General features: G+C 45.5%; 1 pseudogene; it reads left to right on the top strand.

Moving 5' to 3' along the window:
* The first annotated feature begins 125 nt into the window (after positions 1–125).
* LOC127673858 (low-density lipoprotein receptor-related protein 11-like) lies at positions 126–25,750 on the top strand (annotated as a pseudogene).
* The last annotated feature ends 371 nt before the right edge of the window (positions 25,751–26,121 follow it).

Here is a 26,121-nt window from a genome sequence, read left to right as displayed (position 1 = left end):
CGGAAGTCCCGCCCCGAGCCGCCCCAGCACGCCAGGCTCCGCCCCGCCGCAGACGCTGTCCGCACGCCGGTGCTGATCCACGCAGAGGCCGCGGGTCGCCCCGGTGCGCTTCCGCGGCCGAAGCGAAGATCGAGGCACCGAAACCCCATAGCCTGGTAGAAGGGCCAGGGCGGCGCCAAGTCTGGCCGAGTACGGCCCGCGATGCCTCTCGAAGTCGGCACGCTCGCCGCCTCCGTGAAGCAGCCAGGCCCCGGGGCCGCCGAGCTCTGAGGCCGCGCTCGTGCCATGGCCGCCCGGGGAGGACCGGGCCCCGGCTCCCGGCACCGCGCGCTCTGCGGGCTGCTGCTGCTCTGCCTCTGGCTGCCCGGCGGCCGGCCCGGGGAGCCCGCCGCTCCGTCGTCCGGGGTGGATAGGCTGCTTCAGGACTTTCGCCGGCAGCTACAGCGGGCACGGCCTCGCGAGGAGCTGGAACCGGAGCTGCTGGGCGGCCCGCGGGAGGATTGCCCGGGTGCGGGCGGTACGGCGGTCTACCGGGCGGTGCCCGACACCATCATCCGCCCGCAGGACTCCATCGTAAGTGCGTGGCGGCCTGCTGCTCCGAGCCGAGCTGCTCTGTGGCGGTGGTGCAGCTGCCCCGGGGGCCCAGCGTGCCCGCACCCATGCCCGCGCCCCGCTGCTACTTGTTCAACTGCACGGCCCGCGGCCGCAGCGTCTGCAAGTTCGCGCTGCTCCACGGGTTCCGCACTTACACCCTCAGTCGCGCCAGGGACGCCGCCGGGTTCTCTGCCGTGCCAGGTAAGCGCCACTGGGAGGGTCCCGCCTGCCATCAAGCATGCAAACTCCTCTGCTTCCAGAGAATAAAAGCTGCAGGTAACAGGGAAAGTGGCACACATTTTTTTTCAGACTTTGGGCTGGTGCTAAGAAAGTGCGGTAAATGGGTAGTCCATTGGGCTACCTTTGAAAGATAGGAGGGCAGATCCGAGAGGACTCACGGATCGATTTAAGAGGATATCTCAGAACCTTCTTTATCTCAGTCAAGATCATTTTAGCTTTATTTCGTCTCATAGGTTTTATGAAGCGTGTTTTACAGCAGGATATAGCAAGGACAAGATTTGATTAGATACAAAGTTGCTCCTAACACCCACTCCTGCTTCCTGCTTTGGCTCTCTGCCTGCACACACTTAATTCAGATTTAAAAAAAAAATGTAAAGGAAAACTTGTCACTCGGTCTTCATTCTTTTCTTCCACCCCTTGCCCAAAAATTTCTTCACATTCGTGACCTTGTTGGTTTTGTGTCCCGCTCAATTTAAGGAGGGCCGGCTGTGTGTGGAGGGGGTCGGAACTCTGTACTGGAGTCTGCTGGGCTAAGGATACAGTGTATAAAGTTTGTCTCTCTTTAAAAGGCCTAAACAGCTTGCCCTGTGGCTTTTATATCAGTTGCTCTAGAAAAACCAAGGCACAAAGCAGGGGCAAAGTAGCACAGAAACAAAGTTTATCCTCCCCACCCCCACCCCCACCCCCAGGTTTGCTGTGCTCCTCTGTCACAAATTTGCATTGCTACTGGAGCTTTCCTTAAACCCAGGGTGCGGAAAGTAAACAGGATTAAGAGTAAGACCCAAAACAAAAGCCTTCTAAGTGGTTTTTTACCCTCCCTCCCACTCCATCCTTCCTTTCTCTACCGGGAGTTTGCCACGTGACCACTAGCCTGGCCTCTTCTCTGGGGAGCACTCACTGCCCACTCTCCGGGAAGCGCTGATGTACCCAGATTTCTTCGGGTCCTCAGCGACCTCTGGTGTTGCCTTGGCTCGCTGGCTGCATTGATTGGCCCTGTATGGAGGCAAAGGGCATTTTACAGACTCCGGGGATTCCCAGTCCAGATGCTTACCTGTTTGAGTTCTTTGTTTGTAAGACCACGTCGGCTTTCCTTTCAGGATTATTATGCTTTCTTGTGAATCTTGTGAGCATGTGGAACTTGAGGCTAAATGAGACAGTGATTTAGCAATGCTCCTTGCAGGGAATTGTAACCAGTCTTTAAGGAAGAAACGGGGCGGGATGGGGGTGAGGATGATTGCTGGATGGGACCGGATAGATTTAGAATGGTATACCCATCTGCCAGTATATTGGTCACTCTGGGTGAGTTCGACGTTAGAAGCTGTTTTAAGCTATTTGCTATTTCTCACAACAGCTCAAAGATCAAATCCTGTTGTAGGGAAGGCTGGCCCGGAAAGCAGCTTGCCTGAGGGCCACTCAGAGAGCTTTCCCTCACAGCCCTGGGCCTGTCACTCTCAAGCAGTTAGTGATAGTGAGAGGATTGAAGATAGAGTAGGAAGGTATCTTGATGTGACAGCCTACCTGCTAGAACATCTGAAGTGCCAGAGATCCTCAGCCCTCCAGATTGAGTCTAGGCTCCTCCCACACCAACCATCTTGGACTTGGCTCTGTTCTAGCTCAAGTTGCATAATGGGTGAGCGTGGATGTTTCTTGTGATTTTTCTGGGCAGTATAGGTGTAGTCTGCCAGCAGCTACATGTGAACCGGGTTACCTGTTAAGAGAATTTTGAGGTTACAGGGACAGAGGAGGCGACAAGAGAAATGAGTCAAGGCAGGAATTCCGGTCAAGACTCGTTTTAATAATTTTTAAGGCAGGTTATATAGTATTTTGGGGGATCGACCCCCCCCCCCCCAGAAGTTGGTTGCTTCAAAGGCGTTCCTGTGAATTCTCTGGCTCCAGGTCTCAGCTGGTCGCCTGCCTTCAGACTGGCGAGTCAGGTAAACACCGGCTTGGGGGCGGTGTTGATAGTCGAGGTGTGGAGCCTATTGTTCACAGGAACAAAGGCCGGAGGTAGCCATCAGAAGAGTTTGAGAGCCAGCCAGCTTAGTTGCGGGGGGAGGAGACAATTCCCCCTTAATTATTAATTTTAAACAACTCAGTGGAAATAATTAAGTTCATCCAATGGATGACGGGCATTCATCAGTGAGTGAAAGCAGAGGCCCTAGCCCCCTTAAGTGTTACGGACATCTTTTTCAGGGGGGGGATTAGACCGCCTTTTTTTTTAAGGACAGTCTTTCGATGTCAAACCCCCATGCAGCTGGGCGTGCTTTTCAGGGAAACTCGGAGCCAGGATTTTTTTCCCTTTCCCTTGCAGTGCCTCGCCTCGCACCTCAACTGATGCCCATGTTTGTTGTAATAACAAACATGCATAGTTCCGAGTACCATGCAGCCTCCTCTCTGAGGAATTCCACTGGCAGTGTAAATTCTCTGTGGATAAGCCTGGCTTGCAACTTAATTTGCAAGAACACAAAGGAACTATACCTTCCCAAGTAAATGGGAAGTGGCTTGAAAAACAGCCTTTTGAATTAATTATACTTACCAACAGTTTTGGGGGTGGAATTTACCTGTCTTACCAATCTCTCTGGTAACCAACGCGCTCCTTCTTCTTCCTGGGAGAAAACGCAAACAGACCCTCTTCCCCAAATCAACACGGGGTCTGGGCCTTTCCATGAATTATTTAAGGGATCCCGCCACTTAACCATGGCGTAGGAATTGGAAGTAGCTGGATGCCAGTGTCTGTCTGCAGCAGACTGGCCTTTAACATCCGTTTGGAGAAAATTTAAAACGAATAAAACAAAGACAAGATGTGATTTTGGAGACCGAGGAGGATATAAATTCCCCTTCTTAGTTTTAATAAGCCAATTTTTAAGTGTGCGATGGGCACGCTCCACGATTCCTTGCCCCATTGGATTATAAGGAATTCCAGTTTTAAGTTTTATATTAAATTCCTTACAAAGTGAGATAAAGTTCTTACCAGTGTAGGCTGGTCCATTGTCTGTCTTAATGACCTTGGGTACTCCCATGGTATTAAAGGCTTGTAAGCAATGATCAATTACATTTCTAGAGGCTTCTCCCGTATGCAGGGAAGCAAAAATAAGTCCCGAGCACGTATCAATGCAAACATGTATAAATTTTAATTTCCCAAATTCTGCATAGTGAGTTACATCCATTTGCCAAATTTGATTGGGCATAAGGCCATGTGGATTAACCCCTAAGTGGGGCACTGGTGCTAAAGTGAGACAATTAGGGCATTGCTTTATGATCATTCTAGCTTGCTCCTTTGTGATCTTATGACGGAGTCTCAACGTATGACTAGAAAGATGAAATTTATCATGATCACGTTTTGCCAATTCTACGGGTGTGAGTGCCAAGGCTTGACCTATTAGCGCCTTGTCAATGCACTCATTGCCCTGAGCCAGAGGTCCAGGCAGACCCGAGTCGGCTCTGATGTGCCCTATATAAAAAGGATTTTTCCTAGCAAGAATGATACCTTGCAATTGTGAAAACAAGGATCCAGCTGGCATATTAAAATTAAACGTGCAACAGGTTTCTAATTGCGGTATAGAAAATGCAACATAAGCACTGTCAGTAAAGAGATGAAACGTACTATTTACAGTTTGAAAAACACACAGCACTGCTGTAAGCTCTGATAACTGAGCGGATAACCCAGGCGTTTCTACGACCACCTGTTGATTGTTAACACGATATCCGGCTTTTCCTTTTGACGAGCCATCTGTGAAAATTAGGAGTGCGTTCTGCAACGGCCGTAGAGATGTCATTTTAGGAAATACAACCTCATGCATATTAAAAAACTTTATTAACTTGTCTTCAGGGTAATGATTGTCTATACACCCTTTAAAACCAATCTGAGCTAGCAGCCAATCTGTGCTATGCTGTTTTAGCCATTCATCCTGATTTACACTTTAAGGTTGTATAATAATGTCCGGCTCCTTGCCGAAATAAGTTAGCGCCTGCTTTCTACCAAGCATAATTACTTGGGCCACTGCCTCAAAATATGGCAAAATATTATGCCTTGAAGACACCCTCAAATGAATCCACATCAGAGGAGCCTTTTGCCATAATAAACCTGTAGGCGAGTGAGTAGTATTAAAAATTAGCAGATGCAGAGGTAAAGAATAATCTATATAGGTAACAAATTGATTTTCAATAGCTTTCTCCACTGTCTGTAAGGCCAAAAGTCCTTCTGAAGTTAATAACCTAGGAGACGTCGGATCAGCATCCCCTTTAAGAATATCAAATAAAGGTTGCAATTCTCCTGTTGTAAGCTTTAAATACGGCCGAAGCCAATTAATGTCACCCAATAACTTCTGAAAATCATTTAAAGTTTTCAAATTGTCCCTGCGGATAATCATCTTCTGGGAAAAAATTGCCTGGTCTGTAAGTTTAAAACCCAGATAATTATATGGCTCCTGGATCTGAACCTTTTCCGGCGCTATCTGTAACCCTTTGGCGACCAAGGCTTGCTGTAAATCTTTAAAGCATAAAAGCAAAGTCTGAGGATTTTTTCCTGCAATTAGAAAATCACCTGTGAAATGGATAAAGTAAATATCTGGCCATTTCTGTCTCACAGGTTGAATGGCCTGTGCTACAAATTTCTGGCATAAAGCCGGGCTGTTAGCCATACCCTGGGGAAGCACTGTCCACTCAAACCTTTTCATAGGCTCTGTAAAGTTAATAGAAGGAACGCTGAATGTGAACCTTTTGCAATCCTCAGGGTGCAATGGAATGGTAAAGAAACAATCTTTTAAATCTATGACTATTTTATGAAACCCTTTAGGGATAGCCACGGGGGATGGAAGACCCGCTTGTAAGGTTCCCATGGGCAACATTGTTTCATTTACCTTTCTTAAATCCTGTAACAATCTCCATTTGCCGGATTTTTTTTTAATTACGAATATTGGCGTGTTCCATGGAGATAATGACTCTATTAAATGTCCCGCCTGTAATTGTTCCTGCACTAGCAAAGAGGCAGCCTACAATTTCTCCTTAGATAAAGGCCACTGATCAACCCACACAGGATTGTCACTAAGCCATTGAATTTTATCGGCGTGGGGTGCAGGCAAGATAGTGGCCATTACTGAAAATGCCCCAGACTTTTAGAGTTAGGGTTTGCCTGGGGGTTTTTAAACTTTCTAGTGCCTTGTCCTTCATTTCCAAGCCCCTCAGCAGGTACGGATTCCTCCAACACTGTCTTTTGCTTAGAGGCGATTTCATTTGGATTACACAAGATTAAATTCATCTGAGATAGGAGGTCTCTACCCCAGAGGGTAGTAGGCAAGTTCTGCATCACAAAAGGCCGAATTTGTCCTGAATTTCCTTCTGCATCTTTCCAAGTTAAAAGTCTCGTGCTCTATTTGGGGTTGTTTGCGTAACCTATACCTTGCAGATGCATTAGAGTCTCAGTCAATGGCCAATTACACGGCCAATCCTGTCCCTTAATAATTGTAACATCAGCTCCCGTATCTATTAATCCTTCAAAACTCTTTCCTTCAATAGTCAATTTAAGGTTAGGTCTTTTATTTGTGATAGATTGAACCCAAAACACTCCGGAGGAGCCAAAGCCCTCCTCCCCTCTTTTATCCTTAATGAATTTGGAAAGCAGTGGATGTAAAGGAACCAAAACTAGCTGAGCAATTCTTTGATTAGCCGGTATAGTTATGACACCATGAGGCGAAGCAGCCATAATTTTTATTTCTCCCTCATAGTCACTGTCTATGACCCCTGGATAAATCTGCAGTCCCTTTACAGTAGAACTGCTTCGTCCTAACAGCAATCCCCAAGTGCCTTCAGGTAATGGTCCGAAAACTCCCGTGGGCAAAACCTGAACACCCATCTCTGGTGTTAGTACGGCATGGAATACACTGCAGAGGTCCAATCCTGCACTTCCTGGTGTAGCTCTGGCGAGTTCAAAGATGGATTTCCTTGGCTCGGCAGCAGCTGTGCCCCACAGACAGTTTGTCCTAGATGCATCGGGGCCTGGGGCTGGCCCCTCCCCCCGTTTCCCGACACGGGTCTACCTTGGAAATTATTTTTGGACTTGCATCCCTTTACCCAATGATTTCCTTTTCTACACTTATGGCATGTTCCTGGTGGACCACCTGATTGCCCGTTTATAATAGGCTTATTATCAGGGCAATCACTTTTAAAATGGCCCAGACTACCACATTTAAAACACCTTCTATTTCCTCGTCTCTGCGAAAGAATCCCCTGGATTGTGGTTCCCTGCAGCGCTGCCACCATAGCTAAACCCTGATTATAGGAGGGACCGATTTCAGAACAAAGACGGATGTAACCAGCTAGGTCCGTCTTTCCCCTCTGGGGTCTAATCGCCTCCCGGCAGGCCGCATTAGCATTCTCATAGGCTAGTTGAGTAACCAGCGGATTCTCTGCCTGAGAATTTCCAAAAATTCTATTAGCCATTTTTAGCAATCGGTCTACGAAATCCTGAAAGAGTTCGTCGGGAGCCTGTTTCACAGCTGTTAGATTTCCACTAAGATCTCCCTTAGATGGTAAAAGATTCCATGCACGGCGGGCTGCCACCGCAATCTGCGCATACACTGCGATGGGAAACCCCATCTGGTTATTATTTCCTTCATATAGTCCTTCCCCCAGTAACATCTCAGCATTCCATTCTGGATGGCCTGCCTGAGTGTTAGTGGCGGCGGTTCTTTTGCTAGCCTCACGCCATTCAGAACCCCAAAGCAAGAAATCTCCGCCCCCCCCGGCAACGTGGCTTTGCACAGCGTTTTCCAATCCTGTGGAGTTAACTTCAACTCTATCACAGTATCCAATAACGCCTGTGTAAAGGGAGCTGTCGGGCCGTACTTGGCTACGGCTAGCTTTAATTCTTTTATCACTTTAAATTCCAAGGTCTGATATTGTCTAATCACATTGTCCTGGTCTTCTATCTCAAGGACTGGAAAAGCTAAGATTTCTGACGTATCCTGCCCCTCCCCGAGGGCCTGGTTTATAACTCTTTCTAATGGCGACTGGCGGGTCTCTGAGTTATTGTTCTCTCTAGTATTAGAGACCCTTTTTAGCTCCTGTAACTCATTAGTCAATTTCTGCAATTTAATTTCAAACTCTAACTTTTGTAATTGCATGTCCTTCTGGATCTCGGCCTCTGCCATCAAGGTCATAGGCGGAGCAGATGGCGCTACAGGGGGCCAATCTTCTCCATGAACTTCAGTCGCTCCTTTCTCGGGATGAGCTATTTTTTTTTTTCTTACAATAGACTCATCAGAACTGTCTCTGTGTTTACGAGACTTAGGTTGTGGAGAATCTTCTCTTACAGGGATCCTTTCTATAAGGCTTTCTACTTGAGACTCCTCAATTTCTTGAATGACACCTAATTCTTCCAAACCTCCTTCATGTATGTTATCTTTAATGAGCGTCCAAAGGCAGAGGGTGATATTGTCTGCCTTGACTGCCTTTAGGGAATTACCAATTCTCACCCAAGTTCTCTCATTTAACGTTCGTTTTTCTTGGAACCAAGGACAACAAGAATATATCTGGTCCAAGAAATCCTCCAATCTTTCTTCTTCAAACCCTATCCCTTTCACCTGAAGCAACTCTTGAATGTTGCGTGCGCAAATTTCACGCGAACTTTCTTGTCCCATTTTTCCCTATCGTTTCAACACAAGCGGCCACTGTGCCGGGTCAACACAGTTCGCTTGCAAAACCCGTATCTCTCTGCACTCACAACGATAGAAACAATTTTCCACTAGCGCTAGTTTTGACTTCTATGTTGCTTACCGTGCGGATACCATTCCTTTTCACCTTTTCTGCGAAGCTTCGCTTGATAGGGTTACCTCAGGAAATTCTCCCGTACCAGGTTGCCCCACGTTGGGCGCCAATTATGTAGTCTGCCAGCAGCTACATGTGAACCGGGTTACCTGTTAAGAGAATTTTGAGGTTACAGGGACAGAGGAGGCGACAAGAGACATGAGTCAAGGCGGGAATTCCGGTCAAGACTCGTTTTAATAATTTTTAAGGCAGGTTATATAGTATTTTGGGGGATCGACCACCCCCCCCAGAAGTCGGTTGCTTCAAAGGCATTTCTGTGAATTCTCTGGCTCCAGGTCTCAGCGGGTCGCCTGCCTTCAGACTGGCGAGTCAGGTAAACACCGGCTTGGGGGCGGTGTCGATAGTCGAGGTGCGGAGCCTATTGTTCACAGGAACAAAGGCCGGAGGTAGCCATCAGAAGAGTTTGAGAGCCAGCCAGCTTAGTTGCGGGGGGGGGAGGAGACATATAGGTGTCTATGGTATCATTACAGAACCGTGTGGCTGGCTGGTGTGACTGATTGGACAGACCCGTGGTAGGCCTTGAGTAAAGAGGGCTGTGGGGTGGAGGCCCACGTCCTTGGGATCCTGTAGGAGCTGAGAATATAATCTCTCAGCGTTCAGGGACCAGAACCTGTGTGCTGTTTTAACTAAGCTAGCCTGAAGTCCAGTGTCTCTGCGTAGCGCTTGAAAAGAACCCTTTGCAAGTCAAAGCAAAGCCTCGGGTGAAATTCAGCCTTCTCCCAAGCAGACCTCCCTCTACTGTCAGTCTTCAAGTAGGTATAGAGGACCGACCTTCCTGTTCAGGGCTGATCCCCTGAAGTAGGCTGACTCATCTCCACTAACCTGGCTAAATAAATAATACTCAGATTACTTGTTGGCAGTGTTGGAGAAAAGGTATTGAGACAACTCTGACCACACACACACACACACACACACACACACACACACACACGTCCCAGATGGACATTTACTTTTGTTTGTTTGTTTTGGGTTTTGATTTTTGAGACAGTCATTCTGTGTAACAGAGGCCTGGCCATCCTGGACTCTTTTCATAGACCAGGCTGGCCTCAGACTCGCAGAGGTCCGCCTGCCTCTGCCTCCCGAGTGCTAGGATTAACAGAAGCATTCATACCCTTTACTTACTCAGTGTGTGTATGGACGTGCCTGCCACGGCCTTTGTATGGGGGACAGGCAAACTTGCAGGAGGTTGGTTTTTCTTCCATCTTGTGGATCTTGGAGGTAGAATTCAAGTTGTTAAATTTACTGAGCCATCTCAGTGGCCCTATATAGACAAGTATTTTAAAATTAAGCTACAGTCTACTCTATAGTTAGAAAAACCAGAAGCACTACATGGTACAAATAACTTACCAGTAATGGGCAGTAGAGGTGCACTCATTTCATCCCAGCACTCAGGAGGCAGGGGCAGGGGCAGGGGCAGAGGCAGGGGCAAGGGCAGAGGCAGAAACAGGTGGATCTCTGAGTTTTAGGCCATCCAGGTCTATGAAGAGTCCAGGACAAGTGAGGGCTCTGTTACACAGAGAAACTCTTTCTCAAAAATAAATAGAGTATAAATTATATAACATATAGCATATAATATTTTATTATATATTATAAATATCGTATAATTGTTGCACAATTGTTTTACTTATTTAATTTCAAAATTAATTTTATTAATTAAATTAATTAATAATACATTTCATTGTTGTTGTTGTATTTGATCATCGGTATCCTATGGGAAAGACAGATGGGACTTCACATACTTAAAATAATGAGAGCCATACTGGAATTATGGATTTTTTTTTCTTCAGTGATGCAGTTTAAAAAATAAATAAATAAATGATTGATTCTCCAGCCTGGAAAGGAGAGACAAACAATCCCAGAAAGCTTTCGTCTCTGCATCTGTAGGCCTGCCTTCCCTTCTCTGGCCCCACCTTGTTTTTGGATTGCCCAGCCTGTCTGTAGCCTTTGTACCACTTGGCACAGATTCAGGTCTGTCAGGGAAGCTCCAGTCGCAGCAGGTGTGGGAAGAGGCCGCTAGCTCCTTCTGTGCAGTAAGCCCCGCCTGGCAGCACTCAGTCTCAGCTGTGTGAGTCCTATTTCACCTCCCTAGGTCTTACCCACTGTGGTTAGTTCCCAAAATAAATCAATGTTCCCACAGTACTTAACATGCTCAATTACATTTTTATTTATAATGAAAATTCGAAATTACATTTATCTCACTCTTGGAGGGTTGTGCTTTGTTTGCTTCCAGAACTGTTTCTGTGTAGATAAGCTCTGGTTTGTCTCGGAAAACATTTAACAGTATAATTAGCCTGACTGTAACTGAGGAGAAATTGTTTTCTCAGAGGTCATCAGAAGTCAAGTTAGACTGTGAGGGTTTCCCTGGGCTCAGAAGTCATATCTATGATGCAGTTAAACAAAGTCAGTGACAGTTATGACGTTTCTTCATGAGAAGCAAGATTAATTTGTTTCCTGACAAGCAAGATATTTCAGTGCTTTCTCCATTCTTCCATGTAAAACCTTTGAAGGTTTTAAAAAATACATTATTGGGAGCCGTAGAGATGGCTCAGTGGTTAAAAATACTGGCTGGTCCTCCTCAGGGCCTGGGTTCAATTCCCGGCACCCACATGGCCATCCACACCTGTCTGTAACTCCAGTTCCAGGATCTCTGACAACATCACATAGACACACATGCTGGAAAAACACCAATGCACATAACTTAAAAGTAAATCATTAAAAAATTTTTTTTTAAATAGGGCTGGAGAGATGGCTCTGTGGTTAAGAGCACTGGGTGCTCTTCTAGAGGACCTTGTCCAATTTCCAGCAACAACATGGTGGCTCACAACCATCTGTAATGGGATCCAATGCCCACTAAACAGCTACAGTGTACTCATATATACACATAAATATGTGTGTATGTGTGTGTATATATATATATGTACAGATGTATGTATATGTATATATATGACTATATATGTGTGTACGTGTATATATATATACACACATATATGTATGTGTATACTAATATATATACATATATATGTATATACATATATATAATTAGTTTTCTATAGCACGCCATACTTCCTCTTCCACATGCAGCATTGCTGAAAGTCCATGTCAGAATAGGATGGAAGTTATTCTCTTTGAGGTTTTTTGGATGGACTGATCTGCAGACAAGATCGGCTGGGGAATCAGAGAGGCACGCCTCTCACGTCTCTTCTCTCTCACAGGTGAGGACGAGCCTCCAGTCAGCAGGGCTGGGAAGGATGTGGTTTTACAGCTGCCCACAGACGGGGTAGTTCTAGACGGCCGAGAAAGCACAGATGACCACGCCATTATCCTTTATGAGTGGACGCTGCAGCAGGGTGACCCGTCGTCAGTGGACATGAAGGTGACTCTTGTTGATCTTGCTATCAAAACTGATGTTTCTGGGAAGTGGTTTTCTGTAATGTCCTTCGCTGTCAGTCCCTAAATGCACGTAAGCAAGCAGAGTGGACTTACGACGGACAGATCATAAAATCGATTATCCTAAAAATGATTTATTCTGTAAACTCCCTTTGGTGCTCAGTAAACGGTCTTGATTGTTTGCTTGAGAGCTTGCCAGGGTCCTGCTCCTTCAGCTCAGAGGAAAAGACTTAGGCTGAGTTTCAATAATTCTGGTTCCTTTTTTAAAAGGTTTTCCCTTTTCTTAGTATAAGATTTAGGTCATGGCCAAGTATGATGGCACGTGCCTGTAATTCTAGTACTCAGTGGGTTGAGGCAGGAGAATCTTGTGATTCAAGGCCAATCTAGACTAGGTCACCAATGCCTGGCTACCCTGGACTAAAAGTTTAGAAAGTACCGGGCAGTGTTGGTGCACAACTTTAATCCTGGCACTCAGGAGGCAGAGGCAGAGGCAGGCAGATTTCTGAGTTCAAGACCAGCCTGGTCTACAGAGTGAGTTCCAGGACAGCCAGGACTACACAGAGAAACACTGTCTCGGATAAAAACAACAACAACAACAACAAAAAGTCTGAAAGGAAGGAATATAAAGAGGGAGTCAATAATAATGGAATGAATTCTTTCTTTACGTGATCTGGAAGCATTGTAATCCTCCTCGTGGACACTGTGCTTAGAAGTGAGATGGGCACAGCATAAGGCTGTCCTGATCCCTGCTCCCCTGGGGGGGGGGGAGGTGCTACATATCCCAGCCATGAGACAGAGCCATTTCTAACGAGAAACACTTACAGACGATGTCTCACACACTTCATCCAGACCACACCCTTTAGAGAAGTGGTTCTCAGCCCCTTTTACAGGGTCGCCTCAGACCATTAGAAAACATGGATACTTACATTACTATTCATAACAGGAGCAAAATTACAGTTACAAAGTAGCAACAAAATAATTTTATGGGGGGGGGGTCATCACAACATAAGGAACTGTGTTAAAGTGTTGCAGCACCAGGAAAGCAGAGAACCACACTGCCTTGGAGGGTGAGGTGGTGAATAAAAAGCCAGTTTGTACCAGACTGGAATCACAACAAAAGCAACAATCAGCTGTTGCCACTGCACTAATCTCAGATCTTGCTGCTTTTGCTCAGTGATTAAATGACTTTAGCATTGGACCTTTTCAGAATTGTCCCCAGCCTGTCACTCAGAGTCCTTCCTCAAGTACACCACCCAAGAGTCCTCGTTCTCTGCCCAACTTTCCAAGAAGCAGAAACTCCTTTTATACGTCATGTCCTAAGCTGGTGGTTCTCAGCCTTCCTAGTGCTGTCGCAACCCTTTAATACAGTTCCTCATGTTGTGGTGACCCCCAGCCATAAAATTATCTTTGTTGCTGCTTCATAACTGTACATTTGGGTACTATTACGAATCATATTGTAAATATCTGATAGTTAGGGTTTTACTGCTGTGAACAGATACCATGACCAAGGTAGCTCTTATAAGGACAATATTTAATTGGGGCTGCCTTACAGGTTCAGAGGTTCAGTCCGGTATCATCAAGGTGGGAGCATGGCAGCATCCAGGTAGGCATGGTGCAGGAGGAGCTGAGAGTTCCGCACCTTCATCTGAAGGTTGCTAGCAGAATATTCACTTCCAGGCAGCTAGGATGAGGGTCTTAAAGCCCGAGCCCACAGTGACACACCTCCAAATAGTGTCACTCCTTGGGCCAAACATATTCAAACCACTAGAACAGGGTATCTGATATGTGACCCCAATAGGGTCATGTCCCACAGGCTGAGAACCTCTGTCCTAGCTTACTGTTAACCAGCTCTACTACTTAACCAAACGGTCTGAACTTGGCCATATGTACTGTACTAGACTTCCCTTTGGAAAATGCTGAATGCATCCTTTTATTCTGTATAAAAATCCTGGTAATGATTTCCACACCATCTACCTTCTAGCCTAATCTAGATTTTCTTAGATGTGTATTCTCCATAAAATCTGAAGCCCCTAATTGAATTCCTCATGTACGCTGTGGTTCCTTCTGAACCTGTTAACACCCTCCTGTGATCTGCACATTGGTCCTGATGCCTGCTAACAAAGCCAGTTGCATGAACTGTGTTAGTAGCTGTGTCATAGGATAGGTTCACACTGAGTCTTCTGTTAGCAGGGTTTCCGACCACCCGCTTCATCCTTCCACGTGACCGCCGCCATCATGGCTTCCCCTTTCCTGTGTCTGTGTGCCTGACTGCCCGCCCCTTGCAGGACCTCCTTCCTGTCTGTCTTCTTTACATTTCAACGTTTTGGTTTAATTTGTACATCAGAAGTCATTTCTACCTTGGAGCATCACCCATCATTTGTTATTGTTTCTGTTTCAAAGTTATTTATTTATCACTTCTAAGGAGAAAAGAGGAGCGGACGGCTCGTCTCGGGGAAGGGGCAGGGTGCTTGTCCCTGTGTGCTCCTGGTGCTCTGCACTAAGCTCTCTTCCCTAACCTGTTTGTCTGGCAGGTGCCTCAGCCAGGAACCCTGAGGCTGTCCCGCCCGAAGGAAGGAGCGTAAGTCTTCCAGCTGACTGTGACTGACTCTGTGGGTCAGAGAAGCTCCGACAACGTGTCTGTGACTGTGCTTCCCCGGCTCTACTCCACGGGAGATGAGGGTAAAGTCCTTCCATTGTGTCCCCACGGCAAGCCAAACCCAGCTGGTCGTGGAAGGATCATGTCAGTGGGATGCACATCCTGGGGTCACAGTTCACGGGCTCCTCCGTCTTATTTTCAGTGCCTGAAGTGTTTGCTAAAAATGTAACAGAAAATATGGGCTCTATGTTTAGGACCATTAGGATCCCACTGGTGAGAGTGCAGAGAGCATTGTCAGGGCATAGACCATGAGCCAGGGTCCTGAGTGCTGACCTTCTGCCTTACCTCATTAACCTTGTTAAAGACAGCACCCGGCTTTCCTAGAAGAGGGTTTAATGTAAAGACAGAGGGCCCTTCTGATATGCATGTTTGAAGTGTTTAACTGAATTCTACAGTTTAAACAGTTCAGCCAATGGAATCACAGGGTGAAATAACAGGTAGAATGGTGGCTAAAAGCTGAGGTCATTATGTAGGAAATACTTGTAAATAATCCAAATAAAGCCAGGCTGCGGTGGTGCACCCCTGTAATCCTAGCACTCTGGGAGGCAGAGGCATGTGGATTTCTGAGTTCGAGGCCAGCCTGGTCTACAGAGTGAGTTCCAGGACAGCCAGGACTATACAGAGAAACCCTGTCTCAAAAAAAAAAAAAATCCAAAACAAACAAACAAACAAAAAAAACCCCCAAAAATCCAAATAAATAGAATGAGTCAAAAGACTAAGTTTAAATATTCTTACCACAAAAAAAAATGAGTAGAAAACGTGATATAGATTGTTTACTGACTTGATCTAGTTAGTACTAAATATGTACATACAAATAGTATACACATATATGCATGTATGTGTATTATATGCATATCAACACATACCCTTGGGTACCATATATCTATATACTATTGCCCATAAATTAAAAATAAAATATGGGGTACAGGGAGGAAAGGCATATGATAGGCTAGAAAGCAGACTTGACTATATCAATAGTTTATATGATAAACCACTTAAAAATATTAGAAAGAAAAACATGTGGTTAATGACTACAGTTGGACTGAAATAGGCAAAGTAAAAAAGCTCTGCTCAAAAGTTTCATAGAAACCAAGTGGTGCTAGTGCACATTCTTAATTCCTGCTCTCAGGAGGAAATCTGTGAGTTTGAGGCCAGCCTGGTTTACAGAGTGAGTTCCAGAACAGCCAGAGCTGCACAGAGAAACCCTGTCTCAACATAAAAAGACAAAAACAAAACAACCAAAAAGGAGTCATGGAGGTGCTCTTCCTAATTACAGAACATGCTATGAAGTCACCGATGAAATGCCGCTTGTAAACGTGGTAAACAGGCGGGGACATTAGACAGGAGTTTCTGTCTCCATTAACATACACACATACATACACACACATACATACACACACATACACACATACATACATACACACACATACACACATGCAAACACAAACACATGTACACACATACATACACACACATAAACACATATACACACATACACACATACATACACACACATACACACACATACATACACACACACACACACATACACACACACATACATACACACACATATGCACACACATACACACATGCACACATACACACATACATACACACACACATGCACACACATACACACATGCACACACACATACATACACACACATATGCACACACATACACACATGCACACATACACACATACATACACACACACATGCACACACATACACACATACATACACACATACATACACATACACACACACATACACACACATACACATACATACATACACACATATGCACACACATACATACACACATACACACACATACTTACACACACATACACACACACATACACATACATACATACACACACATATACACACACACACATACATACACACATGCACACACATTGAATGCATGCGAGGAGCCATCTCTGCAGATAGCAGGCTGGAGAGAGAGCACTGTACCATGAGCTAGCAGAGTGGTTCAAATAGGGACAACCTTCACACCTTCACCTAGGGCTTCTACACCTTCACTTTTTAGGGCAGGGAAACAAAACACTTGAACATTTAATTTTACTCATTTTCAGTCTTTTGACATTTTTCAGTGTGTTTAATAAGGTGTGTGGTGTTTTTTTATTCAGTGTGTGCACACTCAGTGTGTGTGCCTGCACATGCATACGCGTGTGTAAAGGTCAGAGGACAGCTTGCGGGGAGTTGTTGCTCTCTTTCCAGCATTGTGGGTTCCTGGAATTGACCGCATGTTTTCAGGCTTGGTGACAACACCTTTACCCACTGAGTCATCCTGCAGTCCCCCTTGGGTGCGGTGTCTCAGAACACCAGCACATGCAATTTATGAGTCAATTTGAGGTGTGTGTTTATTATGATGCTTAAAACATTTAGAGACCGCTATTCCAGAAACAGATTAAGTATAAATGCTGATCTGTCTCTAAGGCGACATAGAAATAAGGAGAACCCTGCAGTTTGGGGTTTTCCTGTCACATGAGTAAGATTGCTTGGTGATCAGTGCCCTTGCTTCTGCCTGCTCCCTCTGGTGGCTGTCGCTGACCCTACAGAAGGCCTAAGTTTTCAAGGAGTCCACACTGAGAGCTATCCCAGCAGTTCCAGCATTCTTCCTTTCTTTACTTTCTCCTTTAGGATCAAGAGCGCTTCCAATCACCTTGCGCCCAGACAGGGTCACTTTCCAGTCTTTTAGTTGACAGCTTTTCAATAAAATACATGCACATCCGTCTGTGCACATCAACTGTGCTTAGCTTTTGCTGTTAGTGCAGAGTCTTATAATCTGCCAGTCGTGTTCCTGAGAGAGCCATTTCGTCCCCTGTCACCATGTCATGGTAGGATGCCAGGGGGCTGGGGAGACGGCTCAGCAGCTAGGAGCACTGGCTGCTGTTCCAGAGGCCAAGGGGTTCAATTCCCAGCACCCACATGGCAGCTCACCACCGTCCCAAGGGATCCTATACTGTCACACAGATATACGTGCAGTCAGATCACCAGTGTGCATAAATAAAAGTGAATAAATAAATAAGAAATTGTCGGACTCCTTAAGGCCAGCTTCTAGCTGGGTGCCATTCATAACTTTACCTGAGTTACAAGTGGAAGGCAAAGGAACCAGGGCAGCAAAGGTTTGAAGGACACCCTTCTGACCGAGAGCTCTGGGGCAGCCCAGAGCGTCCAATGAGAGGTGACAGAGGGACCCTCTGACCTGTTGTGCCAGTTCTGTCATGTCACTATCCCTGCCACTTTACCCTGCTTGGTGTTCTTTCCCCAGTCATCCTGACGGGATGTTAACTTGCCCTGCATCCCTCTGACCTGAGACTTGTTCACAAACAGGATGCTCCAGTGCTTGTTCCCGCTACCATTTCTTCTGTGACAGTGGCTGCTGCATTGACATCACCTTGGCTTGTGATGGCGTGAGGCATTGTCCAGACGGGTCTGATGAAGCCTTCTGTCAAAACTGTGAGTCAGTTGCATGGTCTTTTCAGGCAGGGATCTGGACAGGATAGCACAAGCAGGTCAGTGTCTGTAAAATACCATATAACGTATACTTTTTAAAAAACGGCAAGATGACTCAGTAAATAAAGGCATTTGCTGAAGCCTAATGGCCTCATGATCTGAGTTCAAGCCCAAGGACCCATGGGTGGGAAGAGATAATCAACTCTCACAGGTCTGATTACGGCCTTGATGTCCACCACATAGTGTAATACACTTTTAAAAAACGTCAAGTACATTAATAATTGCCTTGCTAATAATTGATAATTGCCTTGTGTGTGTCTGTGTGTGTGTGTGTGTGTGTGTGTGTGTGTATGTGATGCAGTCTTGCCACATAGCTGACCTCACAGTTATAATCCTCTAGCCTTAGTCTTCCGAGTTCTGAGATTATAGGCATGGGCCTATGGGTACACTTGGCATTGCTTCTATAATTTTTAAGGATTGTTTATGACACACTGGAGTATGGCTAAGGTGACCTATAAGTCAGCTGTATAAGGTCATGAACCTAAAAGTAGCATAAGAAAGAAGCGCTGTAGTAAATAACCCAGTCAGGTTGGTGTACGGACAGAAGAAAAGAGAAGGTCTCAAAACACAAGGTACAGGAATTGAGGTTGTAGCTCAGCAGTCCAGTGCTTGCCTCCAGTGCATGAGGTCCAAGGTTCAGACCCAACTGCAACAAATGGGGAGACTAGAAGAACAAAACAAAACCCAAGAATATAATGTCGAGTATGTCCGTGTCCATGTTAGGAAGCCACTAGAAGAGGAAAGAACACATTGCCCACTTAAAAGCTGAGCAATAGTTTTAGTGAGCTCTGCCTGTCTTAGCTGAGTAAGATAGTAGACGTAAATATCTGTGATTTTAAATCAACTGCAGATACGATGGTTTTAGTTAACGTTCAGAAAAAAGGCTGAGATTATAGCTCCTCAGCATCCATGTTGAAAAAAATGCTAGTATGTCATCATGTGCTAATCCTAGTTCTCAGGAGGCAGTGGCAAGATTGAGGAAGCCTACTGCTCAGCCAGTCTGCCTGCCTCACGAGTCCCAAGCTCTAGGCCAGTAAGAGCATTGTCTCAAACGCAGAGGTTGATAGCACCTAAGGAACAACAAGGTTGTCTTCTGGCTGCCACATGCAGTGTACACACACACATACACACACACACACACACACAAACAGAGAGAGAGAGAGAGAAGAAAAGCAGGGAGGGAGGGAAGGAGGAAGGAGGAAGGAAGGAAGGAGGAACCCAGCCAGTAACTGAGCTCTTCCACAGTGTCTCTTGACCGCAAGTGGGTGACACACACAGTGGCTACTTCTGCCCAGCCAGGAGTCACGGGATTAAGTGAAGGTGAAGGAGACCCCAGGTCGGGGTCCCAGAGAGCCACTACCCACAGGCAGCCGGCTCCTGCATCCCACACAGAGAAGAGGATACACTCCACCCAGAAGGCGCCGGAGAGTCAGATCCATCCTGTCCAGCCAGGTAAGGACTCAACAGAGCTCTCCATAACTAGTTTCTCAGTCGTTGATATTAATATGGTTCCAAGTTATGTTTTGTGGTTGAAGACCATGAGGGAAATGGTACTCCAAAGATGAAAATTGAAATGAAGAATTTGGCCAAACAAAACAAAACAAAACAAAACAAAACCCAACCCTGACATTTGTACTAATGAGTTTACAATGAAGGAGCTCTGGAGCTGTGTGTAAGAGGAAGAGCCCTGTCTCGCATCCAGAGGCTTGGATTCGACCCCCAGCACTAAAGAGAAATGCACTGTTGACTAATGGAAAGGAACGCCTGGTGGACAGTCCCTGAGGAGTGGGTTCCAGGACCTGTGAGAACCAAAGTTCAAAGTTCAAGTCCCATCTGTGAGAGTAGCAACTAGGGCCCGGACAGCTCGACGTGTACGGGCACTTGCTGCAAATCCTGACAACCTGATTCCACACCCAAGGCCTCACCTGCTGGAAGGAGAGACCTGAGTCCTGAGGTTATCCTCTGACCTCCACACATGGCCGTGGCATATGTGCATCATACAAAATAAACAACTATAAAAAAAGTTAATGGCCCCTTAATTGTAAACTCACTAGTACAGTATACATCCTCCTGTATACTGTAAACCACCTCCAAATTACATATGGTCCCTTTTATAATGTAAGTGCTAAATAAATACTTCTTGTACTATATATTTTAGGGACTAATGACAAGGAAAACAATCTCTTTATGTGTTCATACACACCATTTTCGTGTGTGATGAGGATTAAAGTCAGGGCTGTATTCACGCACAACACACTGACACACTGCAAAGCACCCCCTGCCTCAGAAACAGGTTTCTAAAGCTTATATAGAGCTCTATAAATGGTCACACAGTGAGGGCATGCCTAGAATGCGCGGAGCCCCTGGCATTGGGAGCACAGAGCTGCAGCGTGGCCTGTCTGCTTAGTACCTCGTGGCACAATGGCCGGGCTATCACCAATGTGGCTGCAGCTGCAGGGCCTGTTCTCTGTGTGGTCCAAGTCACTCGCTAACAATGCTGTCTTCTTGTATCCAGTCTAGCTGGAGGAAGGAAATCAGGTTTCCAGGCCTACGGAGTGGCATAAAGGAGGGTTGTGTGCCCGTTTACATAGGCTCTAGTTACTGCCAACTCAAGAATGCGTGGGTTCTGTGGCTGATCAGCCAAGACCTTCGAGGCATTGAGCTGAAATATGTACAAAAAAACCATTTTCTGCATACAGTTGTGGTGCCCTTCCTCTACTAAATGTGCCAGCACCTCAGGCTATAGCTTATCTTTGTTTTTAGGACATTCATGCATTTATTTCTATAACACTGGGAGTTCAACTCTGGGCCTCGTACATTGTAAATGACTCTACTGGATTTCAGGATGTTATTATTTACTTTGAAATTCAAGTCTGATCATTGAGTTTTTACCCTTTTTATGTATGTGTGCATTTATTTATTTTTATGATAGAAGAGAAAGTTTATTCTAGATATATAGGAAGGCATAGCCAGAGGCAGGAACATCTGGGAGAGTGCAAAGTGGACATGACCAGGCCGAGCTGGCCTCTGAGGGGACAGGGGACCCAGGTGCAGCAGCCAGGAGGCCAGAGGTACAAAAAGGACACTTGTCACTCTTCAAGGCTTACCGTTGACTAGACTCAGAAGAAGAGCACTTGGTGGGAACAGCCTATAGCTCTGGGCAATCTGTTTGTGGCATTTTTCCTTGGAGTCTTGATTCCCTTGGCCATACACTTAGCACATCCTACAATCTCCTTCTTGCTGGACTTAGTGAATTGTTTCCTCAGAGCAGTACATCAGCACCTGAGGCAAGGGCATGGAATAATGTGAAACCCTGGGTGCTGCGGTTCTGGGCTTCTCACCTTCTTTGTCTGAGGCCTTTCAGACAGCATATTGGTCGACACCATCTCCCTTAGATTAAAGCCCTGCAGGTTTAAACTTGCATCCATCACCCATTTCTGTGAGTTTCTGACAGCCAGTGGTGCAGAAGGAGACATTCAGCTTGATCTTGAAATGGCTGACCTCTTATAGGTGTCACACACACACACACACAAAAGAGCCTGAAGACTTGTTTTCAAAAGTTTCTCTTTTTTATGTTCTCGTCTAGAGACCGTCTCAGGGTTTGTGTTGTAGGGGGAACTGTCCGGACTCTGTATGATCAAAAATCTAGGAAAGTCGTTTGTATCTATGGAAGTGTGATCTCTGGGACAGCTGTAAAAGCATGTGTTCTCCTAAGATGGTGCCAGGAATCCAACAGAACAGTGTGAGGAGGTTCATTTATCACAAACTCGAAGATCGCAATGTCAGAATGCCTTCTTATAGATACGTGCACCCTATTGGGTCAGTACAGACAGGATTCCTCCCCTGGGTAGTGAGTTCCCATCAGATGGCAGAGCTGTTATGGTAACAGCAGAATGTAATTTCATTGTGTCCATCCATCCATTCATCCATCCATCCATCCATCATCGTGTCTCCCACCCCCTCCTGGCCTTAAAGAGTCATAACTGACTCTTCTGCCACAACGTCCCTGATTCTCTTCAGATCCTTCATTGTGCCATCTGTCTCTGGTTGGGAGCCAGAAGTCTCATCAGAACCTTCACTATTGCCCATCTGTCTGACTGTCTGTCTGTCCCTGGCATTAATAACTCTTCTAAGAAACTCCTTAGTCCTCAACAGCCCATCTCAGTGTCCCCTGTACTGCTCACCCCTCATCTACGGGTTAGTTCCATCAGATTTTGAAACCCTCTTTCCTTGTTTACATCTTTTAAAAATGTCATTTAGATATTATACATTTATGAATATATTCTTTTATGTATCTACCATTTGGGCTCAGGGAGAGACGGTGATCTTAGAAGAGGACCCTACAGGAAAACATGTTCCTAGCTGTGACTGCAGATGGGGGAGGGATCCCAGGGACTTAAACTACTAGGTAGAGCCTTGTGCAGGCCAACACAGCTCTGGGACTGCACTCTGTCCTCTCCCCAGCTGTGTTAGTAACCTTCCTTCATCAGGAGAAAAAAAATGATAATCATGTTTTGTTTAAATCGCTTCTAGGCCATTTGAAGAGAGCCTCTTCAAAGCTTATTGGGGCCTTGGTCTGAAAATGAGCAAAGGGAACGAGGGGGGTGGTCGCTCGGCACAAGCCTCGCTTGCTGTGCAAACCCCTGAATTCTATATTTAGTATGTGTCACATGGAAACTTCCCCCAAAGTTTTACCATGCTTAAATGTATGAGAAGAATAAACCAGAAGGTCAGTTCTTGCAGTTTTGACCCAGCTCCTGAAATGGCGCTGACCAACCAAGTTTCTTCACCTCACATAGAGCCCCACCCACTCCCAGAGATCCATCTTCCTTTGCCTCCAGAATGCTGGGATTAAAGGCATGAACTACCATGTCCAACTGGCCTGTGTTGAATTATTTTTCAGTAAACACCGTTTAAGTACCATCCCTTTCTCAAAATCCATCTTCTAAAAATTAAACAAGGAACTGGAAAGATTAATTAGTGGTCAACTAGAGAATGCAAGTTTGGTTCCCGGCACCTACATCAGGGGATTCACAACTGGCCTCTGGGTGTCCATATCCATATACATGTCATACACAGACAAACATATATCTAAATTAAAAAAAAAATAAAGCTGTAATTCTATATTTAATGTGTGTCATGGAGAAACCTTTTTCCTACTTCGTGCCATTTTTAATGTCCATTTAACATATCTGTTTACTTTCCATAGACAGTAATTCCTCAGGAAAGAACCAAGAAGAAGGAAATTACTTTCTCAAGTCCAAGAGTGGCAAAGCGCGAGCGGAGCACCCTGCCCCGGAAGCAGGTCAGTGTGAACCGTGCAGACACTACAGAGTTGACCCGAGCACTACAGGGGCGCAGGACTGACCGCTGTGTCCTGGCTGGAGGTCAGCTGCTGCCGTGAGTGTTGGCAGATGAGGACTGTTTTTCCTTCCGGCCCCAAGCTCCCGGAGTAATGATTCAGTTTCAAAATATAATTGCAAAGACCTAGGCCATATAGCTAGGCTTGTTCCCTGACTACCACTAGTTTAAAATAACCCATTTATACTAATTGATACATTCTGCCACCTGGCTGGTTACCTCTGCTAGGGGACCATGTGCCTGTCTCCTCACATATCCAGGGACTCCTCCCACTCCTGGCTCTGTCCTAGAATTCTTTCTGCCTTTTGGATGTCCCACTTTCTATTCTATCCTTTCCTACAGTTCTTCTCTCTGTATCCCAGGGACTTTAGGGGGAAGGTGACAGCAGTGACTATTCCTGCCTCAGGGTTGTGTGGGAGGTAAACACAACACAGTGTTTAGCAGGTACTCCATACATGGTTGGGATGGAATGGTGGCTGTTAAGACTGCAGTATGTGTGAGGGAGGGGCAGAGGAAGAGGCTGTGCTCTTCATGACAGAACATGCCAGGAAAGCACTGGCGGCAGGGAGAACACTGAACCTGTGAGGACAGCTCCATCACTGGGCTGTTTTTAATTGGAATGGAAGCACACTAACAGTCCCATAGAGAGGCCCATGAATCCCTTGTGCCAAATCAGCAAAAAGACTAGCGGAACAGAACAGATTTCCTAAATTATCCGTCTAACCATGGGCAAAGCTGCCTTTTCCCCCTAGAGTGTTCTTTGAAGTATTTGTACAACGTTGTTCCTCTCCATTTCTTAGGTGGACAACACCAAAATACAAATTATAAACAACTGATGTCTGAGCACAGATACAGCTGTCAGGCACCTGTCTGCATGCCCTGCAGCCTGCTGGCCTATTGCACTGGGCTTGTCTCAGAGTGTTAGATAAGACTCCCTGTCACCCGTCAACTGTGGAGCTGTGGCCACGTATCTCTGGAGACTCAGTTCTTTTTTTTAGAAATTATTATTATTATTATTATTATTGATTTGTTTTATGTATATGAGTACACTGTTGCTGTCTTCAGACACACCAGAAGTTGGCATCGGATTCCATTCCAGATGGTTCTAGGAAAGCCTACTCTCTCATTCCTTCCAGTTTCTGGGGCTCGAGGGGTTTCTGGGCTCATGGTGGCTGTAACTTTAACTTTTGTACATCTCTGCTTCCATGGTGCCTTTCAGAGTTCTCTTGTTTTCCTGTAAGTGCACCAGTCGGAGTTGAAAATGACTGGGTACTGAGGTCTTTAAGTTATAGCCACAAAGATCCCGTTTCCTAATATTGTATTAAGGGCCATGGGTGACCTGGGTGTGCAGAGCCCTAATCATCAACCAATCCACTGCTGCGCTGACAGAGTTGGCACTTTTCCAGAAATAGGGTGGAAACTGGATCAATGAGCCACCCACCTCACACATGTTCATTAAAACTAGCAGGGCCTTTCAAGAGCTGTGTTGACTCAGGAAGTGGGACAGGGTAACTTTATTAAAAACCACAGCTTAACAGGTGTGCCTTTTCCTGTTTGTGGTTTGATTCACTGTGTCGATGCTACAGAGGGCTGCAGACCACAGTGACTCTTTCTGCCAGTGACCTGGAGGAAGGTCTGTACCCACAGAACTCCCAACTCCTACCCACTCGGTAACCACCACATTCAGAAAGAACATCCTTTCTGCGATTCTTTGTTCAGATGTGTTTGTAACCAAGAAATGTATGTGAAAGAGACTATTAGTACTAGGTAAAACAGAGATAGAATCTGTTTAGTGTGAGATTTATCTTCCTTGGTTTTATGTAAATATTTAAATTATAAAAGATTAGATGTATATTAAAATTGTAATATTTTGACATAAATAAATATTTATAAATATTTAAATCTATGTATATAATATATTTATGATATTTTATATATATAAATATTTGATGCAATATATAAAAATAAGACAGGAAACTTTAATTTTCTGAATTTCATGCATTTTTCTAAAAGCATGTACTGTTTCTTTCTCTATTAAGACATGTTTGTCCTATGGGGATGGGGCATCTGGGAAAGGGGAAATCATTTGGAATGTAAACAAAGAATATAGAAAATAAAAATATTTATAAAAATAAAAGACATGTTTGTCCTTTGTTGCAACTTTCCTTCTGAGGTAGGGAGAATGTGAAATGGCGCATTGCCTTAGTTAAAGTTTGTACCATGGTGACAGGACACAAAGCAGAAGAATGTAGAAGAGGAAGGTTTGTTTTGGATGACGATTTTTTTTGGAGGGTTTCCGTTTATGTAATGAGAGGGGTTGGAGGTGGGAGCTGCTCTGCCTGTAGAGATGGAAAGGTGGCCTCTCTCTCCTTGGCATAGACCAGGAAGCAGAAACAGTAGGCCAGAAGCAGGGGCAGTAAAGGCCACCCCCAGTGACCTACTTCTGCTTGCCAAGCCCACTCCATAAGCAGACAGCCTTTAGGACAGGTCTACAGACTGGGGAGGAGC

Source organism: Apodemus sylvaticus, chromosome 23 (assembly GCF_947179515.1).
Source record: "Apodemus sylvaticus chromosome 23, mApoSyl1.1, whole genome shotgun sequence".
Taxonomy (NCBI): domain Eukaryota; kingdom Metazoa; phylum Chordata; class Mammalia; order Rodentia; family Muridae; genus Apodemus; species Apodemus sylvaticus.
Note: the sequence above shows the minus strand (reverse complement) of the source record. Positions and strands in the feature narration are given on the sequence as shown.